The sequence below is a fragment of the Notothenia rossii genome (assembly GCF_949606895.1).
Source record: "Notothenia rossii genome assembly, chromosome: 9".
NCBI lineage: Eukaryota > Metazoa > Chordata > Actinopteri > Perciformes > Nototheniidae > Notothenia > Notothenia rossii.
Genome location: NC_136907.1, coordinates 893,233 through 903,738, shown reverse-complemented (window position 1 = coordinate 903,738; position 10,506 = coordinate 893,233).

Below are 10,506 nucleotides of genomic sequence, written 5' to 3'. Positions count from 1 at the left end.
AACAGTAGCAGGAGAAGTAGAGCAAACAGTAGCAGGAGAAGTAGAGTAAACAGTAGCAGGAGAAGTAGAGTAAACAGTAGCAGGAGAAGTAGAGTAAACAGTAGCAGGAGAAGTAGAGTAAACAGTAGCAGGAGAAGTAGAGTAAACAGTAGCAGGAGAAGTAGAGTAAACAGTAGCAGGAGAAGTAGAGTAAACAGTAGCAGGAGAAGTAGAGCAAACAGTAGCAGGAGAAGTAGAGCAAACAGTAGCAGGAGAAGTAGAGTAAACAGTAGCAGGAGAAGTAGAGTAAACAGTAGCAGGAGAAGTAGAGTAAACAGTAGCAGGAGAAGTAGAGTAAACAGTAGCAGGAGAAGCAGAGCAAACAGTAGCAGGAGAAGTAGAGTAAACAGTAGCAGGAGAAGTAGAGTAAACAGTAGCAGGAGAAGTAGAGTAAACAGTAGCAGGAGAAGTAGAGTAAACAGTAGCAGGAGAAGTAGAGTAAACAGTAGCAGGAGAAGTAGAGTAAACAGTAGCAGGAGAAGTAGAGCAAACAGTAGCAGGAGAAGTAGAGCAAACAGTAGCAGGAGAAGTAGAGTAAACAGTAGCAGGAGAAGTAGAGCAAACAGTAGCAGGAGAAGTAGAGCAAACAGTAGCAGGAGAAATAGAGCAAACAGTAGCAGGAGAAGTAGAGTAAACAGTAGCAGGAGAAGTAGAGCAAACAGTAGCAGGAGAAGTAGAGCAAACAGTAGCAGGAGAAGTAGAGTAAACAGTAGCAGGAGAAGTAGAGCAAACAGTAGCAGGAGAAGTAGAGCAAACAGTAGCAGGAGAAGTAGAGCAAACAGTAGCAGGAGAAGTAGAGCAAACAGTAGCAGGAGAAGTAGAGCAAACAGTAGCAGGAGAAGTAGAGCAAACAGTAGCAGGAGAAATAGAGCAAACAGTAGCAGGAGAAATAGAGCAAACAGTAGCAGGAGAAGTAGAGCAAACAGTAGCAGGAGAAGTAGAGCAAACAGTAGCAGGAGAAATAGAGCAAACAGTAGCAGGAGAAGTAGAGTAAACAGTAGCAGGAGAAGTAGAGCAAACAGTAACAGGAGAAGTAGAGCAAACAGTAGCAGGAGAAGTAGAGCAAACAGTAGCAGGAGAAGTAGAGTAAACAGTAGCAGGAGAAGTAGAGCAAACAGTAGCAGGAGAAGTAGAGCAAACAGTAGCAGGAGAAGTAGAGTAAACAGTAGCAGGAGAAGTAGAGTAAACAGTAGCAGGAGAAGTAGAGCAAACAGTAGCAGGAGAAGTAGAGCAAACAGTAGCAGGAGAAGTAGAGTAAACAGTAGCAGGAGAAATAGAGTAAACAGTAACAGGAGAAGTAGAGCAAACAGTAGCAGGAGAAGTAGAGCAAACAGTAGCAGGAGAAGTAGAGTAAACAGTAGCAGGAGAAGTAGAGCAAACAGTAGCAGGAGAAGTAGAGCAAACAGTAACAGGAGAAGTAGAGCAAACAGTAGCAGGAGAAGTAGAGCAAACAGTAGCAGGAGAAGTAGAGTAAACAGTAGCAGGAGAAGTAGAGCAAACAGTAGCAGGAGAAGTAGAGCAAACAGTAGCAGGAGAAGTAGAGTAAACAGTAGCAGGAGAAGTAGAGCAAACAGTAGCAGGAGAAGTAGAGTAAACAGTAGCAGGAGAAGTAGAGTAAACAGTAGCAGGAGAAGTAGAGCAAACAGTAGCAGGAGAAGTAGAGCAAACAGTAGCAGGAGAAGTAGAGTAAACAGTAGCAGGAGAAATAGAGTAAACAGTAGCAGGAGAAGTAGAGTAAACAGTAGCAGGAGAAGCAGAGCAAACAGTAGCAGGAGAAGTAGAGTAAACAGTAGCAGGAGAAGTAGAGCAAACAGTAGCAGGAGAAGTAGAGTAAACAGTAGCAGGAGAAGTATAGTAAACAGTAGCAGGAGAAGTAGAGCAAACAGTAGCAGGAGAAGTAGAGTAAACAGTAGCAGGAGAAGTAGAGCAAACAGTAGCAGGAGAAGTAGAGTAAACAGTAGCAGGAGAAGTAGAGCAAACAGTAGCAGGAGAAGTAGAGCAAACAGTAGCAGGAGAAGTAGAGCAAACAGTAGCAGGAGAAGTAGAGCAAACAGTAGCAGGAGAAGTAGAGTAAACAGTAGCAGGAGAAGTAGAGCAAACAGTAGCAGGAGAAGTAGAGCAAACAGTAGCAGGAGAAGTAGAGTAAACAGGAGCAGGAGAAGTAGAGTAAACAGTAGCAGGAGAAGTAGAGTAAACAGTAGCAGGAGAAGTAGAGTAAACAGTAGCAGGAGAAGTAGAGCAAACAGTAGCAGGAGAAGTAGAGCAAACAGTAGCAGGAGAAGTAGAGCAAACAGTAGCAGGAGAAGTAGAGTAAACAGTAGCAGGAGAAGTAGAGCAAACAGTAGCAGGAGAAGTAGAGTAAACAGTAGCAGGAGAAGTAGAGCAAACAGTAGCAGGAGAAGTAGAGTAAACAGTAGCAGGAGAAGTAGAGCAAACAGTAGCAGGAGAAGTAGAGCAAACAGTAGCAGGAGAAGTAGAGCAAACAGTAGCAGGAGAAGTAGAGCAAACAGTAGCAGGAGAAGTAGAGTAAACAGTAGCAGGAGAAGTAGAGCAAACAGTAGCAGGAGAAGTAGAGCAAACAGTAGCAGGAGAAGTAGAGTAAACAGGAGCAGGAGAAGTAGAGTAAACAGTAGCAGGAGAAGTAGAGTAAACAGTAGCAGGAGAAGTAGAGTAAACAGTAGCAGGAGAAGTAGAGCAAACAGTAGCAGGAGAAGTAGAGCAAACAGTAGCAGGAGAAGTAGAGCAAACAGTAGCAGGAGAAGTAGAGTAAACAGGAGCAGGAGAAGTAGAGTAAACAGTAGCAGGAGAAGTAGAGCAAACAGTAGCAGGAGAAGTAGAGTAAACAGGAGCAGGAGAAGTAGAGTAAACAGTAGCAGGAGAAGTAGAGCAAACAGTAGCAGGAGAAGTAGAGCAAACAGTAGCAGGAGAAGTAGAGTAAACAGTAGCAGGAGAAGTAGAGTAAACAGTAGCAGGAGAAGTAGAGCAAACAGTAGCAGGAGAAGTAGAGTAAACAGTAGCAGGAGAAGTAGAGTAAACAGTAGCAGGAGAAGTAGAGTAAACAGTAGCAGGAGAAGTAGAGCAAACAGTAGCAGGAGAAGTAGAGTAAACAGTAGCAGGAGAAATAGAGCAAACAGTAGCAGGAGAAGTAGAGCAAACAGTAGCAGGAGAAGTAGAGTAAACAGTAGCAGGAGAAGTAGAGTAAACAGTAGCAGGAGAAATAAAGTAAACAGTAGCAGGAGAAGTAGAGTAAACAGTAGCAGGAGAAGTAGAGCAAACAGTAGCAGGTGAAGTAGAGTAAACAGTAGCAGGAGAAGTAGAGTAAACAGTAGCAGGAGAAGTAGAGCAAACAGTAGCAGGAGAAATAGAGTAAACAGTAGCAGGAGAAGTAGAGTAAACAGTAGCAGGAGAAGTAGAGCAAACAGTAGCAGGAGAAGCAGAGCAAACAGTAGCAGGAGAAGTAGAGCAAACAGTAGCAGGAGAAGTAGAGCAAACAGTAGCAGGAGAAGCAGAGCAAACAGTAGCAGGAGAAGTAGAGTAAACAGTAGCAGGAGAAGTATAGTAAACAGTAGCAGGAGAAGTAGAGTAAACAGTAGCAGGAGAAGTAGAGTAAACAGGAGCAGGAGAAGTAGAGTAAACAGTAGCAGGAGAAGTAGAGCAAACAGTAGCAGGAGAAATAGAGCAAACAGTAGCAGGAGAAGTAGAGCAAACAGTAGCAGGAGAAGTATAGTAAACAGTAGCAGGAGAAGTAGAGCAAACAGTAGCAGGAGAAGTAGAGTAAACAGTAGCAGGAGAAGTAGAGTAAACAGTAGCAGGAGAAGTAGAGCAAACAGTAGCAGGAGAAGTAGAGCAAACAGTAGCAGGAGAAGTAGAGCAAACAGTAGCAGGAGAAGTAGAGTAAACAGTAGCAGGAGAAGTAGAGTAAACAGTAGCAGGAGAAGTAGAGTAAACAGTAGCAGGAGAAGCAGAGCAAACAGTAGCAGGAGAAGTAGAGCAAACAGTAGCAGGAGAAGTAGAGTAAACAGTAGCAGGAGAAGTAGAGTAAACAGTAGCAGGAGAAGTAGAGCAAACAGTAGCAGGAGAAGTAGAGCAAACAGTAGCAGGAGAAGTAGAGTAAACAGTAGCAGGAGAAGTATAGTAAACAGTAGCAGGAGAAGTAGAGCAAACAGTAGCAGGAGAAGTAGAGTAAACAGTAGCAGGAGAAGTAGAGTAAACAGTAGCAGGAGAAGTAGAGTAAACAGTAGCAGGAGAAGCAGAGCAAACAGTAGCAGGAGAAGTAGAGCAAACAGTAGCAGGAGAAGTAGAGCAAACAGTAGCAGGAGAAGTAGAGCAAACAGTAGCAGGAGAAGTAGAGTAAACAGTAGCAGGAGAAATAGAGCAAACAGTAGCAGGAGAAGCAGAGCAAACAGTAGCAGGAGAAGTAGAGCAAACAGTAGCAGGAGAAGTAGAGTAAACAGTAGCAGGAGAAGTAGAGCAAACAGTAGCAGGAGAAGTAGAGCAAACAGTAGCAGGAGAAGTAAAGTAAACAGTAGCAGGAGAAGTATAGTAAACAGTAGCAGGAGAAGTAGAGTAAACAGTAGCAGGAGAAGTAGAGTAAACAGTAGCAGGAGAAGTAGAGCAAACAGTAGCAGGAGAAATAGAGTAAACAGTAGCAGGAGAAGTAGAGTAAACAGTAGCAGGAGAAGTAGAGCAAACAGTAGCAGGAGAAGTAGAGTAAACAGTAGCAGGAGAAGTAGAGTAAACAGTAGCAGGAGAAGTAGAGCAAACAGTAGCAGGAGAAATAGAGCAAACAGTAGCAGGAGAAATAGAGCAAACAGTAGCAGGAGAAATAGAGCAAACAGTAGCAGGAGAAGTAGAGCAAACAGTAGCAGGAGAAGTAGAGCAAACAGTAGCAGGAGAAATAGAGCAAACAGTAGCAGGAGAAGTAGAGCAAACAGTAGCAGGAGAAGTAGAGCAAACAGTAGCAGGAGAAATAGAGCAAACAGTAGCAGGAGAAGTAGAGCAAACAGTAGCAGGAGAAGTAGAGTAAACAGTAGCAGGAGAAGTAGAGTAAACAGTAGCAGGAGAAGCAGAGCAAACAGTAGCAGGAGAAGTAAAGTAAACAGTAGCAGGAGAAGTAGAGTAAACAGTAGCAGGAGAAGTAGAGCAAACAGTAGCAGGAGAAGTATAGTAAACAGTAGCAGGAGAAGTAGAGCAAACAGTAGCAGGAGAAGTATAGTAAACAGTAGCAGGAGAAGTAGAGTAAACAGTAGCAGGAGAAGCAGAGCAAACAGTAGCAGGAGAAGTAGAGCAAACAGTAGCAGGAGAAGTAGAGCAAACAGTAGAAGGAGAAGTAGAGCAAACAGTAGCAGGAGAAGTAGAGCAAACAGTAGCAGGAGAAATAGAGTAAACAGTAGCAGGAGAAGTAGAGTAAACAGTAGCAGGAGAAGTAGAGCAAACAGTAGCAGGAGAAGTAGAGCAAACAGTAGCAGGAGAAGTAGAGCAAACAGTAGCAGGAGAAATAGAGTAAACAGTAGCAGGAGAAGTAGAGTAAACAGTAGCAGGAGAAGTAGAGCAAACAGTAGCAGGAGAAGTAGAGTAAACAGTAGCAGGAGAAGTAGAGTAAACAGTAGCAGGAGAAGTAGAGCAAACAGTAGCAGGAGAAGTAGAGCAAACAGTAGCAGGAGAAGTAGAGCAAACAGTAGCAGGAGAAGTAGAGTAAACAGTAGCAGGAGAAGTATAGTAAACAGTAGCAGGAGAAGTAGAGCAAACAGTAGCAGGAGAAGTAGAGTAAACAGTAGCAGGAGAAGTATAGTAAACAGTAGCAGGAGAAGTATAGTAAACAGTAGCAGGAGAAGTAGAGCAAACAGTAGCAGGAGAAGTAGAGTAAACAGTAGCAGGAGAAGTAGAGCAAACAGTAGCAGGAGAAGTAGAGTAAACAGTAGCAGGAGAAGTAGAGTAAACAGTAGCAGGAGAAGTAGAGTAAACAGTAGCAGGAGAAGTATAGTAAACAGTAGCAGGAGAAGTAGAGCAAACAGTAGCAGGAGAAGTAGAGTAAACAGTAGCAGGAGAAGTAGAGTAAACAGTAGCAGGAGAAGTAGAGCAAACAGTAGCAGGAGAAGTAGAGTAAACAGGAGCAGGAGAAGTAGAGTAAACAGTAGCAGGAGAAGTAGAGTAAACAGTAGCAGGAGAAGTAGAGTAAACAGTAGCAGGAGAAGTAGAGTAAACAGTAGCAGGAGAAGCAGAGCAAACAGTAGCAGGAGAAGTAGAGCAAACAGTAGCAGGAGAAGTAGAGCAAACAGTAGAAGGAGAAGTAGAGCAAACAGTAGCAGGAGAAGTAAAGTAAACAGTAGCAGGAGAAGTAGAGCAAACAGTAGCAGGAGAAGTAGAGCAAACAGTAGCAGGAGAAGTAGAGTAAACAGTAGCAGGAGAAGTAGAGCAAACAGTAGCAGGAGAAGTAGAGTAAACAGTAGCAGGAGAAGTAGAGTAAACAGTAGCAGGAGAAGTAGAGCAAACAGTAGCAGGAGAAATAGAGCAAACAGTAGCAGGAGAAATAGAGCAAACAGTAGCAGGAGAAATAGAGCAAACAGTAGCAGGAGAAGTAGAGCAAACAGTAGCAGGAGAAATAGAGCAAACAGTAGCAGGAGAAGTAGAGTAAACAGTAGCAGGAGAAGTAGAGTAAACAGTAGCAGGAGAAGTAGAGCAAACAGTAGCAGGAGAAGTAGAGCAAACAGTAGCAGGAGAAGTAGAGCAAACAGTAGCAGGAGAAGTAGAGTAAACAGTAGCAGGAGAAGTAGAGTAAACAGTAGCAGGAGAAATAGAGCAAACAGTAGCAGGAGAAGTAGAGCAAACAGTAGCAGGAGAAGTAGAGTAAACAGTAGCAGGAGAAGTAGAGTAAACAGTAGCAGGAGAAGTATAGTAAACAGTAGCAGGAGAAGCAGAGCAAACAGTAGCAGGAGAAGTATAGTAAACAGTAGCAGGAGAAGTAGAGTAAACAGTAGCAGGAGAAGTAGAGCAAACAGTAGCAGGAGAAGTATAGTAAACAGTAGCAGGAGAAGTAGAGCAAACAGTAGCAGGAGAAGTATAGTAAACAGTAGCAGGAGAAGTAGAGTAAACAGTAGCAGGAGAAGCAGAGCAAACAGTAGCAGGAGAAGTAGAGCAAACAGTAGCAGGAGAAGTAGAGCAAACAGTAGAAGGAGAAGTAGAGCAAACAGTAGCAGGAGAAGTAGAGCAAACAGTAGCAGGAGAAATAGAGTAAACAGTAGCAGGAGAAGTAGAGTAAACAGTAGCAGGAGAAGTAGAGCAAACAGTAGCAGGAGAAGTAGAGCAAACAGTAGCAGGAGAAGTAGAGCAAACAGTAGCAGGAGAAATAGAGTAAACAGTAGCAGGAGAAGTAGAGTAAACAGTAGCAGGAGAAGTAGAGCAAACAGTAGCAGGAGAAGTAGAGTAAACAGTAGCAGGAGAAGTAGAGTAAACAGTAGCAGGAGAAGTAGAGCAAACAGTAGCAGGAGAAGTAGAGTAAACAGTAGCAGGAGAAGTAGAGTAAACAGTAGCAGGAGAAGTAGAGCAAACAGTAGCAGGAGAAGTAGAGTAAACAGTAGCAGGAGAAGTAGAGTAAACAGTAGCAGGAGAAGTAGAGTAAACAGTAGCAGGAGAAGTAGAGCAAACAGTAGCAGGAGAAGTAGAGCAAACAGTAGCAGGAGAAGTAGAGTAAACAGTAGCAGGAGAAGTAGAGTAAACAGTAGCAGGAGAAGCAGAGCAAACAGTAGCAGGAGAAGTAGAGTAAACAGTAGCAGGAGAAGTAGAGTAAACAGTAGCAGGAGAAGTAGAGTAAACAGTAGCAGGAGAAGTAGAGCAAACAGTAGCAGGAGAAGTAGAGCAAACAGTAGCAGGAGAAGTAGAGCAAACAGTAGCAGGAGAAGTAGAGTAAACAGTAGCAGGAGAAGTAGAGCAAACAGTAGCAGGAGAAGTAGAGCAAACAGTAACAGGAGAAATAGAGCAAACAGTAGCAGGAGAAGTAGAGCAAACAGTAGCAGGAGAAGTAGAGTAAACAGTAGCAGGAGAAGTAGAGCAAACAGTAGCAGGAGAAGTAGAGTAAACAGTAGCAGGAGAAGTAGAGTAAACAGTAGCAGGAGAAGTAGAGTAAACAGTAGCAGGAGAAGTAGAAGTAGAGTAAACAGTAGCAGGAGAAGTAGAGTAAACAGTAGCAGGAGAAGTATAGTAAACAGTAGCAGGAGAAGTAGAGCAAACAGGAGCAGGAGAAGTAGAGCAAACAGTAGCAGGAGAAGTAGAGTAAACAGTAGCAGGAGAAGTAGAGTAAACAGTAGCAGGAGAAGTAGAGCAAACAGTAGCAGGAGAAGTAGAGCAAACAGTAGCAGGAGAAGTAGAGTAAACAGTAGCAGGAGAAGTAGAGTAAACAGTAGCAGGAGAAGTAGAAGTAGAGTAAACAGTAGCAGGAGAAGTAGAGTAAACAGTAGCAGGAGAAGTAGAGTAAACAGTAGCAGGAGAAGTAGAGTAAACAGTAACAGGAGAAATAGAGTAAACAGTAGCAGGAGAAGTAGAGTAAACAGTAGCAGGAGAAGTAGAGTAAACAGTAGCAGGAGAAGTATAGTAAACAGTAGCAGGAGAAGTAGAGCAAACAGTAGCAGGAGAAGTAGAGTAAACAGTAGCAGGAGAAGCAGAGCAAACAGTAGCAGGAGAAGTAGAGTAAACAGTAGCAGGAGAAGTAGAGTAAACAGTAGCAGGAGAAGTAGAGTAAACAGTAGCAGGAGAAGTAGAGTAAACAGTAGCAGGAGAAGTAGAGTAAACAGTAGCAGGAGAAGTAGAGTAAACAGTAGCAGGAGAAGTAGAGCAAACAGTAGCAGGAGAAGTAGAGCAAACAGTAGCAGGAGAAGTAGAGCAAACAGTAGCAGGAGAAGTAGAGCAAACAGTAGCAGGAGAAGTAGAGCAAACAGTAGCAGGAGAAGTAGAGCAAACAGTAGCAGGAGAAGTAGAGCAAACAGTAGCAGGAGAAGTAGAGTAAACAGTAGCAGGAGAAATAGAGCAAACAGTAGCAGGAGAAGTAGAGTAAACAGTAGCAGGAGAAGTAGAGCAAACAGTAGCAGGAGAAGTAGAGCAAACAGTAGCAGGAGAAGTAGAGTAAACAGTAGCAGGAGAAGTAGAGCAAACAGTAGCAGGAGAAGTAGAGCAAACAGTAGCAGGAGAAGTAGAGTAAACAGTAGCAGGAGAAATAGAGCAAACAGTAGCAGGAGAAGTAGAGTAAACAGTAGCAGGAGAAGTAGAGCAAACAGTAGCAGGAGAAGTAGAGCAAACAGTAGCAGGAGAAGTAGAGTAAACAGTAGCAGGAGAAGTAGAGCAAACAGTAGCAGGAGAAGTAGAGCAAACAGTAGCAGGAGAAGTAGAGTAAACAGTAGCAGGAGAAGTAGAGTAAACAGTAGCAGGAGAAGTAGAGCAAACAGTAGCAGGAGAAGTAGAGCAAACAGTAGCAGGAGAAGTAGAGTAAACAGTAGCAGGAGAAGTAGAGTAAACAGTAGCAGGAGAAGTAGAGTAAACAGTAGCAGGAGAAGTAGAGTAAACAGTAGCAGGAGAAGTAGAGCAAACAGTAGCAGGAGAAGTAGAGCAAACAGTAGCAGGAGAAGTAGAGCAAACAGTAGCAGGAGAAGTAGAGCAAACAGTAGCAGGAGAAGTAGAGCAAACAGTAGCAGGAGAAGTAGAGTAAACAGTAGCAGGAGAAGTAGAGTAAACAGTAGCAGGAGAAGTAGAGCAAACAGTAGCAGGAGAAGTAGAGCAAACAGTAGCAGGAGAAGTAGAGTAAACAGTAGCAGGAGAAATAGAGCAAACAGTAGCAGGAGAAGTAGAGCAAACAGTAGCAGGAGAAATAGAGCAAACAGTAGCAGGAGAAGTAGAGCAAACAGTAGCAGGAGAAGTAGAGCAAACAGTAGCAGGAGAAGTAGAGCAAACAGTAGCAGGAGAAGTAGAGCAAACAGTAGCAGGAGAAATAGAGCAAACAGTAGCAGGAGAAGTAGAGCAAACAGTAGCAGGAGAAGTAGAGCAAACAGTAGCAGGAGAAGTAGAGCAAACAGTAGCAGGAGAAGTAGAGCAAACAGTAGCAGGAGAAGTAGAGCAAACAGTAGCAGGAGAAGTAGAGCAAACAGTAACAGGAGAAATAGAGCAAACAGTAACAGGAGAAATAGAGTAAACAGTAGCAGGAGAAGTAGAGTAAACAGTAGCAGGAGAAGTAGAGCAAACGGTAACAGGAGAAATAGAGCAAACGGTAGCAGGAGAAGTAGAGCAAACAGTAGCAGGAGAAGTAGAGTAAACAGTAGCAGGAGAAGTAGAGTAAACAGTAGCAGGAGAAGTAGAGTAAACAGTAGCAGGAGAAGTAGAGTAAACAGTAGCAGGAGAAGTAGAGCAAACAGTAGCAGGAGAAGTAGAGCAAACAGTAGCAGGAGAAGTAGAGTAAACAGTAGCAGGAGAAGCAGAGCAAACAGT